The sequence below is a fragment of the Macrobrachium rosenbergii genome, chromosome 37 (assembly GCF_040412425.1).
Source record: "Macrobrachium rosenbergii isolate ZJJX-2024 chromosome 37, ASM4041242v1, whole genome shotgun sequence".
Classification (NCBI taxonomy): domain Eukaryota; kingdom Metazoa; phylum Arthropoda; class Malacostraca; order Decapoda; family Palaemonidae; genus Macrobrachium; species Macrobrachium rosenbergii.
In genome coordinates this window covers 16,441,537-16,454,036 of record NC_089777.1, presented here as the reverse complement: position 1 = coordinate 16,454,036, position 12,500 = coordinate 16,441,537, and the positions used below count along the sequence as shown (strand labels likewise).

The 12,500-nt window shown below is 38.0% G+C and overlaps 2 pseudogenes; both read right to left on the bottom strand.

The window, feature by feature from the left end:
- LOC136825121 (cilia- and flagella-associated protein 251-like) overlaps positions 1-7,808 on the bottom strand; it is a 13,684-nt pseudogene extending 5,876 nt beyond the window's left edge.
- Positions 1-12,500, bottom strand: part of LOC136825355 (ichor-like) — a 76,826-nt pseudogene that overhangs the window by 34,816 nt on the left and 29,510 nt on the right.

Below are 12,500 nucleotides of genomic sequence, written 5' to 3'. Positions count from 1 at the left end.
ATCGCGATGAACAATTATTGTTTTCTCTTTTTTATATTTTGCTTTTTTGTTTCGATTGGTTTGGGAAAGAGAGAGAGAGAGCAGTTACTATTTTTTCCTCAGGGTTTCTTTTTTTTACAATACACAGAAACCAATGGACAAGCAGACTTTATAAATACCCAATATTTGCTCCGGAATTTTACACGGGGAATAAACTATTCCCGGCTGAGCGGTAACTGAGTGAATAATTATACATGAACTCCCAAATTACAATCGACGTAAATCTTATACCCTGCATTTATTTGCATCGAAATTGCTTTCACGGCAATTAGGTGGAACAGGCGTGAGAGAGAGAGAGAGAGAGAGAGAGAGAGGTGAATTCATATACTTCTGAAAACATCATTAAATCAAAATAGCATTTTTATGTATTTTACAAGCTCTGATGTCTCAAAAAACTCACGAGAGAGAGAGAGAGAGAGAGAGAGAGAGAGAGAGAGAGAGAGAGAGAGAGAGAGAGAGAGAGAAAGCAGCAAAGGCATTGGATTCCTTCTGCCGTACAAATTGATCGGTCTTGAAGACACCTCTCGATTTCACGAGAACCCTAAAAGAGAGAGAGAGAGAGAGAGAGAGAGAGAGAGAGAGAGGGTTTTATTAAAGTTTTTGCATGAATTTATTTCTCACTGACGTTAAGGTCGACAGACAAATGGAGGATGAATATTCTTGACTGAATCTGATTCGTGATGAGACTTTTATTTATTTATTTTTTGTCATCCGTTTTTGTGTTGATCGTATGGGCTTGCTTGCTGTTTTTGTCGCTTTCAAGGAAGGGTAGGGCTGTTATTTGTGTTCAGATAATAATATAAGTTTGCTAATATGGAAATGCGTGTATATACAGATTACTATATATATATATATATATATATATATATATATATATATATATATATATATATATATATATATATATATATATATATATATTATAAAAGTACATAAACATCATATTTTCACTAAATAATGTTTTCAGAAGCATACAAATTCACCTTTCTCTCTCTCTCTCTCTCTCTCTCTCTCTCTCTCTCTCTCTCTATATATATATATATATATATATATATATATATATATATATATATATATATATATATATGTGTGTGTGTGTGTGTGTGTGTGTGTGTGTGTGTGTGTGTGTGTATACATTTTATATATATACATTTATATACAGAAAGAGAGAGACAGAGAGACAGAGAACGAAATCCACATATCCTGAGATTGTTTTTTAGAGGCTCTGGTGTCTCAAAAAACTAACAATGTCTCTCTTTGAGACCTAATTCTCTTAAGAGATCTCAAACCTTTACAAAAAAAATAATTTCAAACATCCTTAGAGAAAGGAAAACCACAATAGGCTCAAATAGACTCAAATAGACTCAGATTAGCCTCTTTGTAAGAGATTGAGGTGAGGAGGAACAAACGGTTCACTGAGCAGGCCGAGCCTCTCCTGAGGAAATTTCTCAGTGAGGAAAAGGAAATTGGGGGGGAGAGGAACAAAGAAAGTCGAAGTGAAAGTGAGGAAAAGCTGCCTGGGAAAAGAGGGTCTGAAAATTTCATTTTCTTGATTTTTTCTATATGATTTTTATTTTCCTATTTTATTTTTTTTATTTATATTTTATTTTCATTTTTACGTTTTTGAATATGTGGGATAATTTCTCATACAACTGGGTAACTAGTTACCAGGTAGCGTTACCTGTACTTTCTGATTACCCTTTTGTATGTGGTCTTATGTGTTCGTACAATACATTTTATTTTATATCACAATCCTGTATCACTATTTTTATGGTTATGTAACCATTTCTTTCAATTTGCCCTTTTATTCGTGGCTTTCATGTGTGTTAATGTAACGCTTTATTTTATACCACACTCCTGTATCGCTATTTTACACCACATCACAATCCTGTACCAATATTTTATACAACATCACAATCCTGTATCAATATTTTATACGTCACAATCCTATATCAATATTTTATACCACATCACAATCCTGTATCACTACGTATTTTATACCACATCACAATCCTGTATCATTATTTGTTTTATACCACATCACAATCCTGTCTCCCTATTTATTTTGTACCACATCACAATTCTGTGTCACTATTTATTCTATACCACATCACAGTCCTGTATCAATATTTATTTTATACCACATCACAATCCTGTATCACTATTTTTTTTTATTGTAATGTAACCATATCTTTCAATTTGCCCTTTTATCCGTGGCTTTTGTGTGTTAATGTAACGCTTTATTTTATACCACATCACAATCCTGTATCACAGTTTCTTGTAGTGATGTAATAATTTTGTTTTTCTGTAACCAAAATCTAAATCCGACGCTATTTAGATACGATAATGCATTGTGCTATTACCAACACCCCATAATCAGCAGGTAAGCCCACCTTTTTGGGACACACCTGGCATATAACACCTATAAGCTTGTTTCCCCACGTTTCACTTGCTTTCTCAAATACCCACCCCCACCAACCCCCCAAAGACACACACGCCGGCCACACTGCGACCCTACCCACACCGTGACCTCACGTCGACCTCTCGTAGCCCTTAGAGATGACCAAAACAGCCCAGGTCATCTGGGAGAGAGAAAAACACATTCCGATTGTCTTTTTTTTTTTAAGAGCCCTGGGGGGTTTCCTGTTTGTGTTCGTTGTCGGTGGCTATAAGCCTAAAGAACCTATTTCGTAAAGGGTCAGGGGTAAAAATAACGCCCTCTCCCCTTCCCCAACTCCCCCTCTCTCTCTCTCTCTCTCTCTCTCTCTCTCTCTCTCTCTCTCTCTCTCTCTCTGTGACCTGGCTTAATCCGGGATTGACCTAAGGCGTCATCGTGGCCTCACGGCCTTACCTATCGTATATCTCCTTCCCGTCTCTCTCTCTCTCTCTCTCTCTCTCTCTCCCTCTACCCATGCCCATACTTCTAGAGAGAGAGAGAGAGAGAGAGAGAGAGAGAGAGAGTTTGTACAGGCATGCTTAACAATACTGATCTATTCTGCAGCGATACTCAGTGGAAATATGCCCTGGTGAGAGAGAGAGAGAGAGAGAGAGAGAGAGAGAGAGAGAGAGAGAGAGAGAGAGAGAGAGAGAGAGAGAGTTAATACAGGTATGCTTAACAATACTGATCTGTTCTGCAGCGATGCTCAGTGGAAATATGCCCTGGAGAGAGAGAGAGAGAGAGAGAGAGAGAGAGAGTTTATACAGGCATGCTTAACAATATTGATCTGTTCTGCAGGGAGGGAGAGAGAGAGTAGAGTAGAGTAGAGTAGAGAGAGAGAAGGGGGGGGCTACACTAGCTTGACCCAACGTAACCTTTGAAAAGCTGCCCGTGACCCGGATGACGGGTAATCATTAGAGGTCTTTAGGATAACCGTAGGATATTCGCAGGATACCCACCCCTTCGGTATTTCCAGATTCTTGTCTTCTTGTATAGGCCTACAGGACGCGTCGGCCATTGTCCACATCCGGATGTAAGTGACGGGTTCTGAGATTTAGGCCTATGGTGGATTATATTGGTTTTTTCGTCTCTGTCTGTGCGTCTGTGCTTGCGGATGTAGGTACAGCCGTCCAGATGAGTTGTTCATTTACCTACACACACACACACACACACACAAACATTCCCTTCTCCACCAAGAGTACTCAGCCCGTTTAAAACACGGTTTACAACAGATCATAAACATAACTGATTTGTTGACATCGAGCTGGCCTCACCCAGCATCGGGCCCTTTTGCGAGGGATTCAGAGGGCTATTGTAGACCTCAGGACTCTGACCAACCAACATAACCGCCTTCCTTCTCCCTCTGCCACTTTCCCACAAGGTATGATAAATCGTAGTACCTTTCTAGAGCCACCATAACCTTTCAAAATATGTTCTCCAGACATGCGCTGCCGTGGCCTTTCTTCCGCAATTAATTGCACTTACGGAAGGCGTGGCTTTCAGAGTAGGCCACGTGCAGGCTGTAATAAACCTGCAGCAACATATAGAGCCTGACCTGCAATCTACAGGGCCTTTTGTAGGCCATGAATGACCTACTATTTACGTAGGCTGGTGAGCTGACTGCAGGAGGCTGAATCACTTGCTTCTAAAAGGAGTCAAAAATTGTGTCATGTGTTTTGTATTTGAGTTGATGTCTGCCATTGTATTGTATTTTAAGGTTTGTTATGCACGAGAGAGAGAGAGAGAGAGAGAGAGAGAGAGAGAGAGAGAGAGAGAGAGAGAGAGAGGAAATGTGCTAGTGCTCTTACTGTCCACATTTATCATTACTTCCTGTTTGTCACCTTGTTTATTTCCTGTGTTTCTCTCTCTCTCTCTCTCTCTCTCTCTCTCTCTCTCTCTCTCTCTCTTTATTCAAAAAGGAAGGAATTAACTTAAGATCCTACAGGCTTTCTCTCAAAGTAAATGAAATAATAAATACAAAAAATCCTACAGGATATACCATAAGGACTAAACGAAGGAATTAAGAATATTTTCGTAGAATTTAAAAAAAAAATTCTGTAGGATTTCCTTTAAAAAATTCAGTAAGATTTCCTAAAAAAAATTAAGTAGAATTTTTTAAAAATGTTTTAGAATCTGCTAAAAAATCCTGTAGAATTTCCTTTAAAAATTCTGTAGAATATCCTAAAAAATTCTGTAGAATTTCCTAAAAATATTCAGTAGAATTTCTAAAAATATTCAGTAGAATTTCCTAAAAATATTCAGTAGAATTTCCTAAAAATATTCAGTAGAATTTCCTAAAAATATTCTGTAGAATTTAAAAAAAAAATTCTGTAGGGTATCCTAAAAACATTCTGTAGGATATCCTAAAAAAAATTCTGTAAGATTTCCTAAAAAATTCTGTAGAATTTCCTAAAAAATTCTGTAGAATTTCCCCCCAAAACTGTAGAATTTGCTAAAAACAAATCTGTAGGTTTTCATACTAATACAATAGAACAAGTTAACATTTAGAACCTTCCTTCCTAAGGCAACAAAATTTTCCAAGTAACAAAAAAATTAACAAAAATATAAAAAAAAAATTCTGTAAAAGATAAAGACCGCCATGGAGGTTGGAATTTTCAAAACTGGAGAATTCTTGAGGCGTCAAAAATTCTCAAAAGGTATTTTTTTGTAGCATTTCCTTTTCTTTGTAAAGTACTTCTCTCTTCCCAAAGGCGCCTTTTAACCTACGGCCTTTTGTAATGAGTCCATCGGGTGTTATGCTGTAGACTCTCTCTCTCTCTCTCTCTCTCTCTCTCTCTCTCTCTCTCTCTCTCTCTCTCTCAGGCCTTTCATGTTGTATCAAGTACCTCTTGTGCTAAACATATCGAGTGTTATGTTTTAGAATTCCTCCCTGACTCTCCTCTCTCTCTCTCTCTCTCTCTCTCTCTCTCTCTCTCTCTTCTGTTATTTATATTTTCGTTCTTATTTACCGAAGTCATATTATTTGTTTATGCTGTGACATAATGAGGTTGTTGAATTATGCTAATTTTATTTCATTGTGTCTGTATAATGATTTGTGTATATATATATATATATATATATATATATATATATATATATATATATATATATATATATATATATATATATATATGACAGAAAGAAAGAGAGAGAGAGAGAGAGAGAGAGAGAGAGAGAGAGAGAGAGAGAGAGAGAGATTCCTTCCATTTGTTTACCTCCAGTTATATCAGACTTGTCTCAACTCATTTCATCTCTTCCTCTCTCTCTCTCTCTCTCTCTCTCTCTCTCTCTCTCTCTCTCTCTCTCATCATCATCTTCTTCCTCTTCCTGAAGCAGCCACTTCCGGTAAAATGCTTCACCTTCAGACCCAGACGCTGCTTATTGCTGCTTCTGCTCTTCCGTGATTCATCATCATCATTACAATCATCATCATCATCTTCATTGTATTCATTATATTCACCATCATGTCTTCACCTTCACCCACATTATATAGACTCGATCCCCGCCTCGACCAGTCTTCGGACTTTTTACGGTCAGTGTGTTAAGGATTCGCAGCGTTTCGCAACGAAATATGTTGCGTGTGCTTGCGGGTGTGTATGATATACATGCATACATATTTACATACATACATTATATATATGTGTATATATATGTATGTATATGTATATATATTTATGTAAATATATACAGTATATGTATTTATGTAAAATATATATATATATATATATATATATATATATATATATATATATATATGGGTTAGTGGTCCTGTGGTTATCAACTTCACCTTACCAAGTAAACGTGCCTGGGTTCGATCCCAGCAGGGAGGGAACCGACTTGAGCCCGAATACTGAAGAATGAAGTACGTATTTCCCAACCTTCTTTCCTCCTCTCTCCGATCCACTCCCTCTCCCTCCTCCTCCTCCTACCCCTCCTCATCCTCCTCCTCCTCCTCTTACCCTAGAGAGAGAGAGAGAGAGAGAGAGAGAGAGAGAGAGAGAGCGAGAGAGAGAGAGAGAGAGCTGCCGTGACAGAGAAAGCAGCAAAGGCACTGGATTCCTTTTGTGGTACAAATTGATCCGACTTGAAGACCTCTCGATTTCACGTCGACGGTTCTTGTGTCCATTGTCGTGTTGTATGGGCATTCCGAGAAGAGCCAAGGGAGAGAGAGAGAGAGAGAGAGAGAGAAGAGAGAGAGAAAGATTGAGAGAGATTGAGAGAGATTGAGAGAGAGAGAGAGAGAGAGAGAGGGAGGAAGAGAGAGAGAGCGAGAGAGCTGGTGGCGAGATGGTCTGTTTCACGTCTTTTTTCATAGATTTTAAGTATGGGAACTTCTTAAGTGAGCAGCGGACCTGAAATCTCAACAAAAATAAGGCACCCCTCCCCCTCCTAACCGCCCCCTCCCACCCTCAAACTCTTCCACACTCCCTTCATATCTTTAAGAACAAAGACCAGTGAAACGGGCGACCTGGGACCCTTTTCTAGCCCGGGTATGGAGTAGACAGGAACAGGTGAAAAAGAGAAGAAAATTATATACAGTATGATGAAAAGAGACGAAGATCTGAGATGGTTATTGGTTGTTTTGGGTGAAGGTGGCCTTATGCCGAGACGGCCCCATGTCCAAAGGTGGCCCAGAGGTGTGGCAAAGTGTTATAGAGGGTATAAGAGGACTGGTGTGGACCTCTAAGCTCGTATAATCCACCAGAGATGGGATCTCAACTGGAGTAAGTCAAGCGGTTAGGGAGAGAAGTATCGAAGTATTCGTTTTGGGGTGGGGGTAGGGGGGGGCCTACCTCCCTCACCCTCCTACTCCCTCAACGTTCTCCCTCCACCCCTACACCTCAGGGGCACAGGTCCTCATTACTTTTTTCCCTTTTTTTCCTAGTGGAGGCGAAGCACTTGATACAAGAGACTGAGCCGCTCGGGGAAAGTCGTCGAACTCACGAATGCAAAGCTGGTGGTGGTGGTGGATTGTGTTGACTGGCCGACTTCCAAGAAGGAGTTGTAAGAAGAAGTAAAAGCAGAGGGAGACAGACAGACAGACAGACGAGACGTGGGATCACCTCACTCGCAGGCCCTTCGCAGGGCGGGGCGGAACGGGAACCGATGCTTTTGAACTTTTGGTGACTTCAGAAGGAATGATTGAGATGGGGCTCACTTTACAATATACATTTTGGTCTTGTTTCTTCCGGTTTCATGACTGAGAAAGAGCCTTATTGTATGATGTCACCTGGTCATGTACCTTCGAGCTGAATTAGTACAGAATTACCCACTGTGTCACGCCCTTAGGTCTTGTATCTTCCTGGTTAACGACTGCAGAATCCCCAAACATCGTTTACCTCTTCAGAGGCTATCCAGATTGATACCAGATCAATACCTCTCAGTGAAAAGGCAAAGTTTCATCACTTCACAGAATTACCCACTGTGTCACGCCCTTTGGTCTTGTATCTTCCTGGTTAATGACTGCAGAATCCCCAGTCATCATTTACCTCTTCAGAGGCTGTCCAGATTGATACCAGATCAATACCTCTCAGTGAAAAGGCGAAGTTTCATCACTTCTCCAGACCGGTTATAACCAGAGAAGCCTTTTCCTACATACAAGAAGTTGCTCTCTCTCAGACTTCTTCCTGACTTCATCCACGAATTCGAGATTACTTCAGTGAAGACTTCATCTATTTACCGAATGTAAGATGATGTCAGTCCAACTTATAACTACGTTTTTATTGTTTCTGTTGTTGTCAGTCCTACTTACATCTAAGTGTGCATTGTTGTCAGTCCAACTTAGATTATATCTAAGTGTCTGTTGTTTATATTGTTGTCAGTCCAACTTATATCTAAGTGTCTATTGTTGTCAGTCCAACTTATATCTAAGTGTCTATTGTCATCAGTCCAGCCTATATCTGTGTCTACAAGTAAAGGCTGTTTTCAAACTCCAGACCAACTTATATCTAAGTGCCTGTAAGGAAAACGGTTTTTTTTAAAAAGCTTCGTACCAGTCAACGACGAATTGAGCTCACTGAACGAACAAGCACAGTCAAAAGACCGGCCAGGCCAAAGATTGGCCAAAGACTGGCCCAAGACTGGCTAGACACAAAGGAGTTCTGTGGTCACGCATGAATTCAGAAGCAGCTACACGAATGTAATGGAAATCTTGGGTTCACCACGCAAGCAAGCACAGACCAGACGAGTCTTATCGTGGAAAGTGGAGAGATAATTCGGTCTGTTGATGAGGTAATGTGAAGTGCAGCCTTTTCCTGTCAGGGTGCGTCCACATGACTGAAAACAAGTCGACAACACGTCGGCAACTTGTCGCAAACAGGTCACAGGAAGTTTGAATTCGGTTTATTGACAAGGTCAGATGAAAGGTGCTGCCTGTTTTCTGTAAGGGCACATCCACACAACATGAAAGCATGTCATCAACATGTCGGCAACTTGTCACAAACAGTTTGAATTCGGTCTACTGATAAAGTTATGTAAGGTGCAGCCGGTTCCTGTAAGGGCGTTTCCACACGACATTAAAACATGTCACCAACATGTCGCCAACTTGTTGTACACACATCATAAACAGGTTGACTACAAGTCGGCGACTTGTTGGTGCTCCCAACCAGTGCTTCTTACGAAAACGACCTTTCCATGACTTGTGTAGATATATTTCCGGAAATATTTGAGCTACTGTCATGCACTTTGAAAAATGTCAAAGCTTCCTCAGAAAGCTGAACAGTTATTTCCGGAAGTTAAGAAACTTTTTAATTTATCGTAAAATAATTTTAAAAATAATTTATTGCAAAAGATTTCAAAAGATTCTGGACTTAATAAGTCAATCAATTTTGAAGGTATTCCAATTTTTTCATTGTAAAGTTTTTCACAAAATTGCTTTCAAATATTTTTGCAAATATAATTTCAGATATCAACAAAAAACATTTCCTGATATCTTAAGCCTTTTAAAATATTTTACAAAGCTGAATTTACTTATAAAAACGTTAAAATATGTGTAATTCATATAATTCAGCCTGATTTTGCTGGACTGAGTCTGATTCTAAATCATTGAAAACTTCGATAACTTTTCAATATTGGCAAAAATACTGAATTTATTTTTCCTTTGAACATAGCACTACTAAATCATTCTAAAAGTTCTAAAAAGTTATATAAAATTATTATATACTAAAAATCTGTAGTCAGTACTGAAAGAAAAACACATTAAATTGTTTTTACAACCGGATCCAATTCGTCACGACAAGTAAAAAAAAATTAACTAAAACATTAAACGCTATTTTTACATTTTCGTTCTTTGTAGTTTTCACACTTAGTTTTTTTTTATTCTCAAGTCATCAACAAGGAGTGTCAAAGTGAGAAAATGAAGAAAAAAACAAAAAAAGATTCTCCATTAAGACAGGTTGGAAAAAACCAAAGCACGCCCTGTAATCACAAGTTGGCTAATATTAAACTTTTTTGTTTTCATTTTTTCAAGAATGACTTAAACTCGAATATATATATATATATATATATATATATATATATATATATATATATATATATATATATATATATATATATATATATATATATATATATATATATATATAAAACTAGAGGCTCCTACAACCTTGTATTGCTAACATGGACTACTTTTTCGAAGGTTTAGCCAATCACAATGCAGATTAGGTCATAACAGTTATGTTTGTGGACCAGTCAGCATCAGAGTAACAAAAGAAAGTGAACGATTTACTGTCATCGTACTTAAAAAATTTGGTTTCATTTGGCTCAGTGATTCTACAGACGACCAACATATGTTTGCTGACCAATCAGCATTTAAGTAACAATACTTAGAGGAAGCTTTACAGGGATTATTCCTAATGGTTTAGTTTCATTTGGTTGAGTGATTTGCAAGAAAACCAAATTGTGATATATTAATCAACTTTTTACCGGGATTTTTCCAGAAAGAAATTTGGTATCGTTTATGTCAGTGATTTGCAAGAAAACCCAGGCGTGGAATGTTATGATTTCAAACAGCCACGTAAACAGAACATTATTTACAAATAAAACTGACAAGGAAACAAAAACAAACAATTTATATAAACAAACTGACGCACAAACAGTTATGCTTGTTGAGAACAAACGTGCAGTAAAAAAAAACTATACTGGAACTGAAAGCAAAAGTTGTAGTAGAAAGAGAAAACTTAATCCACTGAGAGAGAGAGAGAGAGAGAGAGAGAGAGAGAGAGAGAGAGAGAGAGAGAGAGCACAGCACAGCACGTTCGAAACTTTCTCTTTCTTCGCCACGTCAGAACCTCATGATGGAGTTGGCTACGCACACACACACACACATGTGCTCGGGCGCATGCATTAACAAACATACACGCACACACACATACACACACACGAAACTTTCTGCGTGTGCGTATTTATCTATTTATATACATATACATACATATACAGTATATATAATATATATACATTACAAGAGCTGCTGAAGTGATTATAAATTGTCATTTATATATTAACTAGTTTTTTATATTTTGTTATCTTATATTGCGCTTCTTATTTTTTTTTTTACTTTCGCCATTGTGGTAGCTTAGCAACTTAATGATATTTGTGGCGTGTTATTTTTTTTACTACACGGATGTGAAGATATATATATGTATATATATATATGTGTGTGTGTGTGTGTATGTATAATGTCATTATTGTTAATTTTCCGACATCACGAATTATATATTTATTATATTCGTGGTGTGTAATTTCCCCAACAAGAATTTCTTATTTTTTTATATTTTCATTAATAAAATTATATTTTTTTTATGATCATTTAAGTCAAATAATTTCCCTGTAAGTTTTTGTAACATACATTATTACATTTTTTCAAGTCAAATTACATTTAAAATTGTTATTGTTACATTTTGTGCATTCAAATTATATTCTTATACGCAATTATCAAAATGAAATCATTTACCGTTATCAGGTTATATAATTGAGAGAGAGAGAGAGAGAGAGAGAGAGAGAGAGAGAGAGAGAGAGAATCTATATATTCGACAAAGGAAAGCTTCCGGGAGAGAAGGCTGCGATGAATTTAACGATCAGAGAGAGAGAGAGAGAGAGAGAGAGAGAGAAAGAGAGAGAGAGAGAGAGAGAGAGAAAGAGAGAGAGTCCACATTACTGGAAAACTAACGCGTCCAAATCTGTGAAAATAAATCAAATTCTGTTTACAGAGAGAGAGAGAGAGAGAGAGAGAGAGAGAGAGAGAGAGAGAGAGAGAGAGAGAGAGAGAGAGAGTGAGTCCATAAATCTGGAAAACCAAAGCGTCCAGATCTGTGAAAATAATTCATGACTGGGATTCTGTTTAGAGAGAGAGAGAGAGAGAGAGAGAGAGAGAGAGAGAGAGGCGACATATTTGGAAAACCAAAGCTTCCAAATCTGTGAAAATAATCATAATTGAGATTCTGTTTACCAAGAGAGAGAGAGAGAGAGAGAGAGAGAGAGAGAGAGAGAGAGAGAGAGAGACCACATATCTGGAAAACCAAGGCGTCCTCCAGATCTGTGAAAATAATCATAATTGAGATTCTGTTTGCAGAGAGAGAGAGAGAGAGAGAGAGATGTTCTATACAAAAACTCTGAAGGTCCAAAATCTGTGAAATTCATAATTGAGATCTTGTTTACCCTAACCTAAAAAATGCCAGCTGACGAGAAAAGAAGAAGACTATTGTAAACAGGAAAAAATTAGGGATTACGCTAATCCGGTTTTTAGACCCCGTGTGTGGCGATGCCAATCGGTAATTGAGAAGCTGATACCGATCAGTAATTGATGCCAAGCCAATCTAGTCGGACGAAAAATTGATTGGCAAGGGGCTAGACTCGCGGTGAGGATGACTACCGCAAGATGGGAGTTTTACTCTCTCTCTCTCTCTCTCTCTCTCTCTCTCTCTCTCTCTCTCTCTCTCTCTCTCTGAATTATGTATATCTCAACACATTTTGGTCTTTGCTTTTTAGGATATGGTGACTCTCTCTCTCTCTCTCTCTCTCTCTCTCT